Source organism: Rosa chinensis, chromosome 4, assembly GCF_002994745.2.
Source record: "Rosa chinensis cultivar Old Blush chromosome 4, RchiOBHm-V2, whole genome shotgun sequence".
Classification (NCBI taxonomy): domain Eukaryota; kingdom Viridiplantae; phylum Streptophyta; class Magnoliopsida; order Rosales; family Rosaceae; genus Rosa; species Rosa chinensis.
In genome coordinates this window covers 14,525,589-14,540,079 of record NC_037091.1, presented here as the reverse complement: position 1 = coordinate 14,540,079, position 14,491 = coordinate 14,525,589, and positions in this window count along the sequence as shown.

Here is a 14,491-nt window from a genome sequence, read left to right as displayed (position 1 = left end):
CAGGCAATCCAAAGCTGATTATTTATTGTTTACACGTGATAGAATATACTTGTTAGATCCTTAAGATCTTAATAGAATAATACCCATCTCCAGAACTCACAGCTGATACCTTTCGTAAACTAAACAAGATCGCACCCTACGATGCTGGCAAACCGCGCAGCCACAAAAAGAGACTGTTTGCATAGCCTCCTAGGTTAAGCCAAACATGCTCCCTTTCTTTCTAGATTGTGGGTGGATGCTAGTCGCCTCAAATCGGCTATTACAGAGGAACTAATATCGCCTAATACTTTATTTAATTTAAAAAAATATTAATAATAAAAAACTCTTGTTAGGCATATCAAATCCTTTTTCAACATCCAATGGTACATAATTTGTAACTCTAGAAAGCTTAGGTTTCTTCCATACCCTAGTTAGGGTAGCCTAGGCTGCCTTCTAGACCTTTGAAAGACATAGCACAGCCTTTGGCTCTTCCATCGCCGCCACCGGCTTCACAAACTCTATAGGTGACGCATTGCCAATCGCTGAATCCCATCCTGGAATTGCATTCGCATCTGCCATTGAGAATAACCTCATCATTGTTGACTCCGGAACCCTAGGTTCCACCGTTGTACTCACTACCGCACTTTGGGTCAAAATCCTAACCTCTTGTATCGTCAAAATCTTACCCAGTTGCACTGCAACAAGTTTTGCACTCCTTGCCGCACCTTTTCTAGCCCCCTAGCACTATCATCGCTGGGATCACCATAGCACCTGACAGTTTGTCATCTGGTGAGCTAAAAATTGGTCGCACGCACCCGTCCCGTGTGAGAAAACCCACACACCCTACACAAACCTTTCAACTTTTCATAATGGAGATGAACCAAGACCTTCCCCCCCCCCCCTCCCCACCTTGAACTGAAAGCTCCGACTGCTCCATAGTGGACGCCGGACGTTGATCAATGCCCTAAACCGTTGCTCAGCCAACCCTTGATTCAAAGAGAAAGATTCTGTTCTTAAAAACTTACCCATCGAAGATCCCAACAATATTAGGGTTTCCTCCGTTCTTAGGGGCAGAGGCAACATTTTTACAGTCACCCATGTTTTAAGTGAATGAAGTGGGACTCTGCCAATGTCGCCAAGCCTATCAGACTGCCCAAGAAACAACATTTTTCCTCTGTAGTTCCAAGGTCTCCCATGAAAAACCCTAATGCAATCCTTTTTCACCTTGAACTTAAACAGAAACCTCTCATCATCTTGGGCCACGATCGTAAGTCAATCTTTCAATCCCCAAATCACCTCCATAATCCCTAAAAGACCCTTCTCATCCCCTTACTTTGGGTTGATCATCTATCCCTACCAGATAAAAGCCTTCCTTTGTAACTTCCATCGACCCCAAAGTTCTGAACACAACGACTGCTTCCTTCGTCACTGCCTAGGCTGTTGAAAGGCGAGCTGCCATCTCTTCTGCCATGACAATAAACTAGAATGATTCATGCGGCAAAAAGTAAAACCCTAGTTTCCCATCGCCACCCTTACACTTGCGGTACTTATCATAGGTAAGTATAGGTAAGTAGACTTAAGAGATTTGTTTCTAGTTTTGTTATAGTCTTTATAATAGGACTAAATACTATTTAGTTCTTGAGCTTTTGACCATAAAACACTTCAGTCCCTGGCCTTCTAATTTCACACGTTTAGTCCATGTACTTCAAAATTTCAGACCAATAGGTCCTTGCCGTATAAAAGTCGCGGCGAAATGTCTATTATGCCCTCAGTTCTTTTTTTTTTTTAATTAATTAATTTTTTTTTTTTTTTTTTGGAAAAGGAAATTTTTTAATAATAACAACAACAACAACATAGCAACAAATTAGTTGCTAACAAGAGTGTATTAAAGGTTTTTTTTTTTTTTCCAATTGTTAAGTTTGCAACTCATAAAGAGATTTAAACATCCACCTTTGCGGAGAGCAAACACGGTGGCTGAAACCTCTCCCCTTGAGAAACCTTAAGGCCGGTTTTTCTGAGTGCGGATTTGTTCTAGTCCGGTCACTCCGGTGGCCCCCCTGTCCTCTGGCTGCTCTGACGTCTTGGGGGCTACTGCCGGACGGGTTCTCGATGTATATTATTAGAGGGAGCTCTTTGGGTGGTTGTTTGTACTCGGGATATATCGGATGGCTCTGGCATCATTTTTCTAGGGCATCATCTCTGAGCAGTGGTTGTGTTGACCAAGACTGGACGACCTTGTTGATAGTGGCTTAGATCAATAGCAGTGAGGATAGTGAGGCACTGGATCGAGGCGGTGCTGTTTCATGGCAGCATGGAGGGCAAAGATTTGGGTCATGGCACGGCTCGTGGCTGCACGGGCTGGGACGAGCGGGTTGGGCAAAGCTGCTGTAGCTGGTACGTACGACATGGCGTCTTGGAGATGGATGTGGGCCTGGACAGAGCCAAGCTTGATGGGCTCTGAGTGGGAACTCTTCTCTTAAAGGCTCTTGGGCTAAGCAATTTGGGCTAGGGTTATTGCCCTAGGTCCTGCTTATGTTTTAGCTTGTCATTTACAATAAATTTCGTTTAGGAAGCTAATGCACTTTGAGTGCACTCTTTGTACCTTAGCGCCTCTATAGTAGTACCAAATAAGGATTTCTGCTATGTCTACGTACATGAATGTCTAATGAGTGAGTCTATTTCTATGTATCATTGTGGGTACTACCACTATCTTCTTGGCTGTTTGTAGACAGCAGCGGAATGGTATATAACAGCTTATTCTGACTTTAGATGATGAATATAATGGCACCTGGTTTTGGGTTTGATTCAAAAAGGCTTCTTTTTTTTTTTTTTTTTGAGGTTTTTCGATCCAAGTCCTTTTTGTTATATAAAAGTTGGATGTAGTTCGCGCATCTTTTCTTGTTAATTGTGGTCCATTTGATTTTTTTAATAGTCCATTTTACCCTTAGAACCAAATAAGGTAAATAATTTCAAATTCACTAATTAAATCATAATTTTAGCTCAATTTTAAATTTCAAATTCAAATTCCAAAATCTAGAATTCATCATTGAATAATTTTCAGACATATAAGATTAAATACATTCGTGTGAAATCAATATACCTAAGATGTAGGTATCGAATACTTATATACCTATGCTATAGGATGAAAAACTTTATAACAAAAATTTAAACATTATTACTTCAATTGTATCTATATAGTAGGTATTTAGTATCTATATAGTAGGTATTTAAAGTTGTATAGTAGATACTTGACCTACATAGACATACGAAGCAGGAAAAAGATACATAGAATATATTACCAATCTAATTAAAATGTACAAATATGTACATAAAAACCTATACCTAATTAAAAGATAAAGGTATGAAAGAGAAAGTGAGAGATAATGAGAGAACTTAGCTTAGATATAGAGATATAGAGAAACTTGGAAATTTTTTAAACTTGTGAAATCTTACCTATAATTAAGGCATGTAAATGTGAAATAAAAATGTTTGATCAAATTCTATGGCAAATGTTACCTATAACACCATAATCGATTCTATAACAAACGTAAGCAAAAACTTCTTACCAAGTTTATAATAAAGGTAGCTGCGAATTGAAGAAATCATGTTAGTAAGACCTAAAAACGAATGAAGAAGGGAGAAACCACACAAAAAATACAGATATGAGAGAAAAGAAATAAACAAAAAAAAAATCAGAAGTATGTGTTGGAAAGAAGAAATGCATGGAAGAAGGAGAAGAAAAAAGAGATGATTCGGTAGAAAAGAAGAAGAAGAAGAAGAAGAAGAAGAAGAAGAAGAAGGAGAAGGAGGAGGAGGAGGAGAAGGAGGAAGGAGGAGGAGACAATATGTAATAGGCAATAGCAGAAAAAATAATATCTTAATATATAAGTTTCTTCTTTTGAATTCAATCAAGGATCTAATAATGTTAAGGGCTAAATACAAATTACTACCCTGTGGTTTAGGTCCAAAATCAATTCAGTCCCTGAATTTCTAATTTCATCAAAAACACCCATGCACTTTCAATTTTGATCTAATAGGTCCAATTTGTTAGTTTTCCGACAATTGAGTTATTTAACTTGTTAACGTGGCTCATATATGGCCTATGTTTTATGATGTGGTGTCGAGATGGTCTGCATAGTCAATTTAGGAGTGAGTCCTACTATTAAAAATAAATAGTTTTTCAATAGATAATACAACTATAACTTGAACCCATAACAGAATATTAACGAATTGGACCTATTAGATCAAAATTGAAAGTGTAGGGGTGTTTTTGATGAAATTAGAAGTCCAGTGACTGAATTGATTTTGGACATAAACCACAGGGTACTAACTAGTATTTAGCCCTAATGTTAATTAAAGTCAACATATTAAATTTACTAATTTTACATTAACAAGATTGCAATAATTTAGGATTACAATTAATATATTTATTTTTACTATTTATTGTGTAGAATATATTAAATAAGGGTGTGTTAGGAATGAAAAATTTAGGTGTTGAATAAGCAAAATAGAAAAGGAAACAAATCCAACGTAGCAGGTGAGTCAGTGGACCGCGATTAATAAAAAAATTCATCCGGACTACATCCAATATGGAGTGTGAGTTTTGGACTTAAATCAAATTAACTCTTTTTAAAATAATAATAATAATAACTCTTAGTTTGACTTGTACGGTATATGGGAAGACTCGAGGCTCTAGAACATGAGTACATGACTATGAGTGCCATTTTGACTAAAAAATAGTATGAAATATATCTATGATTGCAATCATAGTATGAAGCTAGTATTAACAAACACTTTGTACTATAATCAACAAAGGCCTACATGTATTAAAAGGGTTTTTGTCTATTTACCCCATTTTTAGAGATTTTTTTCCCACTTACCCCATTAAGTTTTTTTAATTCTCTATTACCCAAAACACTCTAAGAAAGTCTTCCCTAATACCCCATTAAGATTTTTTTTTTGTTTCTTAATTTTTTTAATATCATTTTACCCTCACCCCTTTGTTAATGTGAGAGAGAGAGAGAGAGAGAGAGAGAGAGAGAATGGAAGAGAGAGAAACCGTGGGAGACTTCGCCAAAGCTCGGTCACCGGCCGCAGGAATCCGGTCAACTTTAGCCAGATTCCGGTCACCGGCTGCCGCCCACCGGAAAGTTTTTTTTCCCCCAATAGACATCTATTGCCCCCTAATAGATGGGCAATAAAGGTTTATTGCCCCCCAATAGACGACTATCAGCCATGTATTGCCCCTCAATAGACGTCTATTGCCTTCCAATAGGACTTTCAGTTGTCAGAATGGGAACTAATCTCCCTAAATTTAGACAAATAAAACTTGGATTACATAAAAAAGAACAAAGAGATTACATCAATTCAAAACGTCTATTGCCCTCCAATAGAGGGGTAATAAACCTCTATTGCCCCCAATAGAACTGCAGGCTTCGATGTTTAATGAATCAAAGTTTGCCCCTCAATAGCCTTGTATTGTCCTCCAATAATTTTTTTTTCCTTCCTTCCTTCTACCTCCATTTTCCCAAAAAAAAAAAAAGAAAAAAAAAAGAAGAAAAGAAAAGAGGGACGTTGCTTGTTCCCTTTCTTTTCATGATTAGTTCCATTGGGTATGCCCTTCACATGTGAGCCTGTGAGGCATGCATTGATGATATTGGAATTGAATCAATGCTTGCAAAAATTAAAGAAGACAAACAGTGGCTTGGTACCAATAGCCCAAAGCATGATTGCTAAAAGTCTAAAACCGTACATTTGATATGCAAAATTTGGAACTGCAAACATCGATGTTTAATGAACTTCCTCTCAGTTCAGACCAAACTTCAAAATCAGATTGATCCAGGCGCTAGCATCAGAAGACGGCACGATGCCAGCGACCCAACCGACCTAATGAGACAAACTCTTGAACCTCCATAACCGGTACCAGAATCCTCCGAGAAGCTCCTGCGCTCGACACCGACAAGGTGGACTTGAAACGAGCACCGGAGGAGGAAGGAAGGCTTCGACGTTGGCGAGCTTGAAGGAGGCTTGTGAAGCGCGACCTCGTCCTCCTCCCAAGTTGGATATTTAGCTGGCCACGTCCCTGGGAAACTTTCTCCAGCGAGGGGGGGAGAGAGAGAGAGAGACCGGTAGAGATCGTGCTGGAGAGAGAGTGTGTGTCGTGCTGCAGAGAGAGATGGAGAGTGGCATAAAAACTAATTTATTAATTAGGTTAAGGTTAGAATTGTCATTTTACTTCAAATTGAGTTAGTGAGAATAAAAATTTGTTGCTGGGGTAAGTGGGATAATTTTAGCTGATTTTGGTGCTTTGAGTCAAAGACCCTAAAAATAATAATAAATAATGAAATTTTGGAATATGTTTAAGGAAAACTAAATTGGGAGATAATTGAGTTGTTCTTTCATTGATAATAGGGGCCTCTTTATATAGAGGATTACAAGCATAGAGATAGAGTTATACATGGAAACATAATCGTACATTGATTGGATATCTCCTAAGATTCTCCAAGAATATCTCTAATATAAACCCTATTTCAATTAGAGCAAGTAACCTCGAGTTTGGGCCAGACACATTATGGATTTACTTGAACACTCCTCCTTGTGTCGCCCAAACGTGGTGCTCCTCTCGTTGCCTCATTAAAAACCTTGCCGAGTAACAAAAACCCAGTGGGACAAAAATAACCTCGGTCGAAGGGGAAAAAGAGCACAACACACCCTTCACGTTTCGAGACCATACATGTAGACATCCCCCTGATGAGTACGATCATGGGAGTTCAGATAACATCCGCAAATGATGCTACCAACATGTTCTTCAAAAGGGGAATTTAGGCAATGACTTAGTGAGCAAGCCTGCCACACTGTCCTCAGATTGAACCTAGTTCACTTTGATTTTGAGGAGAGTTTGTTATTGCTTATTATCCTTGGTGTTGTCGCTTTTGACGTAGCCTTGCTTCATTTGTTCAAAACAAGCAGCATTATCCTAAATGCTTGTAGGATCATCTGCGGTAGACTTCAAACCACAATTTTTCGAACATGCGTAATTATGGATCCAATCCATATATATTCACAAACCACTTCATGAAGAGCAATGATCTCTGCATTGTTCGAAGATATAGCGACAAGGGTCTGTTCTGTAGACCTCCAAGATATCACGGTCTTTACCCATGGTGAACACTTAACCAGTTTGGGAATGACCTTTGTATGGGTCAGAGAGATATCCAATATCAGCAAAACCTTCCAAAACACATGTCGTTTTGGAATGGGGATAATGGACGTAGGCCAGTATTAGCGGTGTTCCTGGTGTGTGATGGGTCTAAATCCATCATCTCTCTCTGGGGATAGAACAAGCCCATATCAATCGTACATCTCAAGTACCGAAAGATATCTTTTACACCAATCCAATGGCATCGCATTGGCGCAGAGCAATATCTTAGCTAACAAGCTCGTGGCAAAATGAGATGTCCGGTCTTGTGCATTGAGCTAAGTACAATAATGCGCCTATTGTACTTAACTAGGGCATTTCTGCCCCTAGCGCATCTTCGTCATCATCCTTCGAATGAAGAGGATCCTTTTCAGGATCAAGACTACGGACGATCATGGGGGTGCTTGAAGGCTTGACCTTGTCAAAATGCCTAAGCATCTATCAACAAGTTGCTCAAGTTCCAAACCGAGACATAATCGTGTTCTCCCATAATCCTTTATCTCAAACTCGGATTTCAAGTGTTCAGCGGTTTCCCTTAACTCTTTAAGGGCTTCTAATGAAGATCACGTCCAACATGAACCGCGATAGAATCTGAAATTTATTATGGAAACGCATAGGCATATCCCTTTCCAATCAAGTAGTCACTTTAGTGAGCGTTTCAGCCTTATTGTAAACGTGCTCTGTGGTCTAGAACCACTTGACTTGGGCAAATGAAGTTCACCATGAACCTTCATGTACATTCCATATCTAGATCCCCATAGAGGTACGTAGTGACCGCATTTGTAAGCTGCATGTTCAGTTATTTGGAAACTACCAAACTGACATGGTAGTGGAGTGCAATGACATCCATTACGAGAGAATATGTCTCATCGTAGTCGATTCTAGGGCGTTTTGTGAGAAGCCTTGCACCATAAGGCGAGATTTCGATCTCTTTTTCTCATCATGCTTTCTAACGAAGACCCATTAGTCAATAGGTTTTATGTTATGAGGTGTTGGCATCATTGGCTCAAAAAAACACCTTCCTCTTCGTTAGAGAACCCAACTTAACATGGATCGCATCTTTCCATTTAGGCCAAATCTCTCTACGATGGCATTCATTCATCAACGGAGCGTGGTTCGATATCATCTGACTCAACAAACTCATGCACAATGAAATATGCAACTACATCATCAATTATGATGGAGTTTCTATCCCACGTCTCATGCACACTAGTGTAAGTTTCATAGAGCTCTATATTCTCATGAATAGGTTCTGACGTTGAGGCGTCCCCCAATGATAAACATAACCCGGAAGATACTCATGAGACGGATTTTGAGTGTCGATGATCAAAGGATTGGAATGTGCCAAAGTATCATTCGAAATCACGGGCCTCCCACGCATCCTAGCTGGGGCCATGGCCTATAACGCCAGAGTGCCACTCTCTTTGGCATTGGCGCCATGCCTACCTCCGTTTAGGGTGGCGCTAGGTCCTCTCGTAGGGACGTCATTCCTTGTAGGCATGTTTGCAGCATATTTGTGTGATCTCATCACTTTAGTAGGAATCAGGATGAGACATAGTGGGGACAGACCACGACAATTCCTGTCATTCCTACTGAACATCTGTGTTCTTATCTCCCCCTAACGATGGGAAAACTGTCTCATCAAAGTGACATCCGCAAATCTAGCAGTAAGGAGATCGCCTAGCAAGGGCATGAAGTGGCAGACGATTGTTGGAGTCTCAAATCCAACTGAGTTGCCCATTCGTCTGTAAGGACCCATTATAGAGCGCTGTGGTGGCTCAATTGGCACATAAAGGCACACTCAAATATGCGTAAGTACTATACTTGTACCCAGTCACTAGCTGTAATGCAGAGGTAGGTTGAGTGGCGGTGGGTCGTAGACGAATTAGCATAGCTGTATGCGATATTGCATCACCCCAAGCGGATATAAGGAAATTATTGCACATTACCAATGTCCGGACTACATCGTAGTATTTCCGCGAGACCAATTGGATGTGTTTGTGGGAATATAATGTCCAACATTAGTCCCAATGCAATAACTATTGAAAGTCTTCGATGTAAACTCTCTAGCATTGTCAAGTCCAATTGACGGAAGAGGATGATTCGGGGAGTGAGCCTGTTGTCATATGATATTTGCTAGAAGTGTAGCATAAGCAGCATTTACAAGTGGACAATGGCACAACACGTAACCAGCGTGTTTGCGTGTCAACAAACATCATGAGATATTTAAATATCCGCAAGTTGGTTGAACTAGTCCACAGAATCGCTACGGATTCTATGTAAGAACATAATGAATATTTTTATATCCTTTGCATAGGACAGTCTCAGTCCTAATTTTCCTAAGGAACGGGTTTTGTAAAACAAGCGAGAGGCTTTAGAAGCAACCAATGAGAATTTTGATTAGGCCTGAGCGTCCGCTATTTGAAGCAAGTTGGTGATTGCAGCATCACCATGATGGACGCCATCCATGGCGTCATGGATAGGGACTACGCTAGCCCTAGGTTGGTGGTGGACGGAGGTGGTGCCCTAGGCAGCTGCGTCGGTCACACTTAGTCCAGAAATCCACTTTTGATTCATGCTTCATTTCGTTAGAAAGAAATGATGTCCATGTGAAGTCTTTAGTAGACGGATCATCATATCATGACTTGGATGATCTATCCTGTCGTGATAAAGCCAATATGTGTCTAAATCCAAGAGGTCTTATCTCATAACTTTATTGAATTTTATAGCTCGAATAGTGACATAGAGTTAACTAGAGAGACACATAAACTTCTCTAAGATGCGCCTTTGTTCGCAATCATTAGAGGTATTGCAAAGGAACTCATTTCCGTTCTCTACATGCGTTTTCACATGAAATCCATTGGCTACTCATAGGTGCGATTTGCCCCAGGAGTGTAGAGAGTTTTTGCGACAGTAATCAAGGTGCCTTTTGGCAAGGGAAAACTTGGGCTATTCCATGTCCTTGAATTAATACTGATGGCCCAGCCATCGTAGTCACAAAGTCATATGCTCATAATCAAAATGGAGTCATAATGAAAAGAACTCGAAATTTTATTCATAAGCCAACAGAGGTACATCATTGTCTCTTTGACCAAAGAAAATCTAATCCAAAATGCTAGCTAATGCATAACAATGGTAGTCGTTTAACTTCTTTCGGTAATTCAAAAATAAATGTGACTAGGTGAGTAGAGAGATATTGGTAGAGCAAGGCTCGCTTAAGTACCACTAATCTCAGAACATTCCTAGACATCACACTTACTTTGGGTGAGCCTACTTTGAAGAAAGGCCAAACCATTGGCATTTACTACAAAAATATGTGGCAATTGCCTATTACATCTCTTGGAAAAATAAAGACTTAAACAGAATTGGCGATCTATTGATCCCAGCCAGATTTGTAGTCTTCAACCCTTCACTCTAGATCATCTTTTTGATCTTCTTGTTCCACATAGTACGCTTCTCTTGCTTCACAATATGCTTTGTAGGCGGTGACAATTTCTTCACGAGCTCTACAAATGTGTGCCTAATGACCATACACTCCATATCGAGAACATACATCTCTTTGCTCATACTCCATTGATTGAGGCCCTTTGACAATGTCATTTAGATGGCTCTTAGTGTTGGTGGCGCCACCAACATGGCCAGAGGCGTTGCCTCCCTCTCTCATACCACGTTTACCTCTTCGGTTCCGTTTCTCCTATTTTGGCGGTTACCTTCCCAAGTAGAGCGATTATATGGACCAGAACGTCCAGAAGTATCCCTAAGATTAGGGTTTCGCTCTTGGCGCCCTCTAAGAGAGGCGCGACTATAATTGGACTCCGGAATGTACTATGTTTCCATGGATCTCGAATTATAGTTCTTCACAAGGATGTTGTCATGCTTTTCAGCGACATTCATAGCTCTAATAAGCTCATGAAATCTTGTGATCCTTCCTGCAGTAACATCTATTCGATAGTTCTTAGCAACCATCAATGCAGAGACGGGGAAGGTAGAGAGAGTCTTCTCAATCAACATCGCATCTGTGATCTCTTTACCACAGAATTCCATTAAGGATTTAATGCGAAGTGCTTCCGAGTTGTAGTCAAGAACTGACTTAAAATCACAGAAGCGGAGGCTATGACATCTCACTTCTAGGTCAGGAAGCAAGGAGTCACGGACGTTGCCAAATCTTTCTTCGAGTGAGACCCACAGCCTTCTGGGGTCTTTTTCATTCATACACTCGTATTGGAGTGAATCATCCATATGACGAGTCATTAGGATGATGGCTTTCACCTTATTTGCCTCTAAGGCTGCTCTATTTGCTTCCAAAACTTGAGCTTGCTCAACAGTTAGCACGTCCTGGCTAGGCTCAAGAATCATATCCAGGATTCCATCTGCCTTGAGATGTTGGCGGACATCACGAACCCACCTATGATATTCAGAGCCAGTTGTTCCCAATGGAGCAAAGTCCAATTTGTTCAGGTTACTCATCCTAAAAGAGAACAAGAAATTAGGGTTAGTTTCGGAGTAAAAAATGCTACCACGAAAACAAATAAAATTTCTAAGCGTAGTCGCTTCCAAGAAATTCGATTCCAAGAGGGGTTGGATTAGATCAAAACAATGACATAAGTGGTCGATCATAAATTCTCTACAAACTCTAAGTTTGGAGATCTCAACAAGCTCCAAGCTTGGAGTGAGCACGAAACCCCACAGTTCGGCTTAATTAGGTCTCCCCTATGATGAAGAAAGGGGGGTAGAAGAAGCGAGTTTGCAAGTCCCCGAAAAAGAAGAGAAATTGAATTAAAAAACTCTAAAAAAAATGGGAACATTTAGTAAAAAATACCTCAAAATATCTCGCCGGAAATTGACCGGAAAAGTCGCCGGAAAGTGGCAGGAAAAGTGGTTGACCGGTGTTGACCGGCATGACTGGAGGGCTGACCGGCGTTGACCGGATGCTGACGTGGCAAGCTGATGTCTGTTGCTGACATGGCAGTGGGGTCCAGTTGCTGACGTGGATATGGGGTCCGGCTTATGACGTGGCAGTGGGTCCGGATGCTGACTTGGCAGGCTTATGTCAGTGGGCTGGGCTTTGACTTCTTCCTTTTGGGCTGGGCTGCTTCTTTCTTCTTCTTTTCTTTTTCTTTTCTTTTCTGCTGGTTTTTCTGCCGGAAGATAAGGCGGCCGGTTCAGCAAGTTTTAGGTCAGTTTTTGGACTTTTTCTTCTTGTTCCTGAATCTTCAGATCAAGGGGTTTCTGCTAGCAAAATTTGGTGGAAATTGGAGGTCAGAAAGATGGTGAACTGGTAGAATATTTGCTGAGGGTTGTATAGAGCTTCCATGGCCGGTTTGGTAGGTTTCCGGCCGATTCTGGTGGTTCTTCCGCCAGTTCTGGATTCCTGGGGTCGAGCACTTCAAGTTGTGTGGCGGAGGCAGAAAACGGTTCAAGGTTTTATATTCGGATTTAAGGTTTTAGCTTCTTGAATCAAGGTTTGGCTATTTGTTTCAGGGTTAGGGCTTCGTGCTGATAACGTATTTAAGGAAAACTGAATTAGGAGAGAATTGAGTTGTTCTTTTATTGATAATAGAGGCCTCTTTATATAGAGGATTACAAGCATAGAGATAGAGTTGTACATGGAAACATAATCATACATTGATTGGATATCTCCTAAGATTCTCCGAGAATATCTCTAATATAAACCCTATTTGAACTAGAGCAAGTAACCTCGAATTTGGGTCAGACACATTCTGGATTTACTTGAACAAAATATTCATTATTAAGGAATAGTCAGATGGGAATGAGTTCGGCCATGTTCAGATCAGAATTTTTTTTTTTTTTTTTTCAAATTTATTCCATTTCCAATCCAACTTATTTCTGAATTTTAATACTTCAAACTTTCGAAATAAGATTAGAAAAAATTCAAAAACATTTTGGCTCAGCAGATGGAATCGAAATTTCTTATCCAAGTGACAGTTCTTTATCCTCTGATCTATGCTTTATGAGTGATCGAATGAAGTTTCCATCTTTTTCTTAAAAAAAAAAATTAATAATAATAATAATAATAATAATTAACCCATCCCCGGTGGATTGGGACATCTAACAACAAATCAAGAATCGTGTTATTGCCAAAACAAAAAAGAAAACATGATGGTCATCTTGACATGTGACTCGACAACAAGTCAATTAAGTCGGGCCGACCACGCATTGGCACGTCCATTTAACCAGAAATAGAAACTACGCATGGCACATACATTTAACCAGAAATAGAAACTGTGCTCTGCTCTCAAATTATATTCTTAGGTAAATAATGGTGGACACGGCTTGTACGCGGGGGGAATATTTTAACCATATGCATCTTGTCACCATGATCATTCTCAATTAAAAATTTCCAATCAATCTGAATTATGTGAGCTATCTATATATAAAACAACTGAATTATTTGAGTTTCTGATTCAATAGATAGTTTAACTAGATGAGGCTGATCATCATTTACCTGTCCCAACATGGACTCATGGACCATAAGTTAACCAACTCACCAACTTCTTCATTGATTAATAAGTCTTACATCCACATGTGTAATGTTTGCGACCGACCGTGAACTTCTTAAAACTTTTACAGTGAAGACTTTGATTTTGTTTTGTTGATATAAATGGATAACTGAGCTCACAATTTTTATGTTCAACAAAAAAAAAAAACATTTACGAGTAGCTATGCTCCAACTGAGTATAGTTTAATACCAAATGGTATTAGAATCGTTATTTCTAATGTAACGAAACTTTCTTTTTCCAATATTTTTGATTGGAAATGGAACTAGCTTACATCGCAGAGAGTTTTCAATGTGTTTTTATTTTTATTTTTTACTTACTACTTATGAAGGAGGAAGAGTAAATTGGGAGCTTATACCATTTACTGGCTGAGCGACCTTAGGACGTTTAATTGAACAGCATCATCTCTCTCTCTCTCTTCTTCTTCTTCTTTTTTTTTTTTTTGGTAGAAAAACGAGAGTAGGGCCTTAATACCATTCAACTTTCCAAAGAGAGTAGGGACTTATTAATCTAAGATAAGAGGGTTAGAGAACAAAGTCCTCGAAGCAACTCTTAACAGCATCTCCTCTCTTAATACCATTCAACTTTCAAATTTGTCTTTTCAAAGCCACTTCCATTGAACTCTCCCTTAAATAAGAGACCATGTAAGGTATTTTCATCGTGTAACTTTAAAATTATAGAAAGAAGAACAACAGTACTTTGGGGGACATTTGCACCAATTCAAATTTCTCCAATGCTATCTAATAATCTAAATGAGTCTCTACTAGGATTTGCAATATTAAAACTTTCCCAGGTT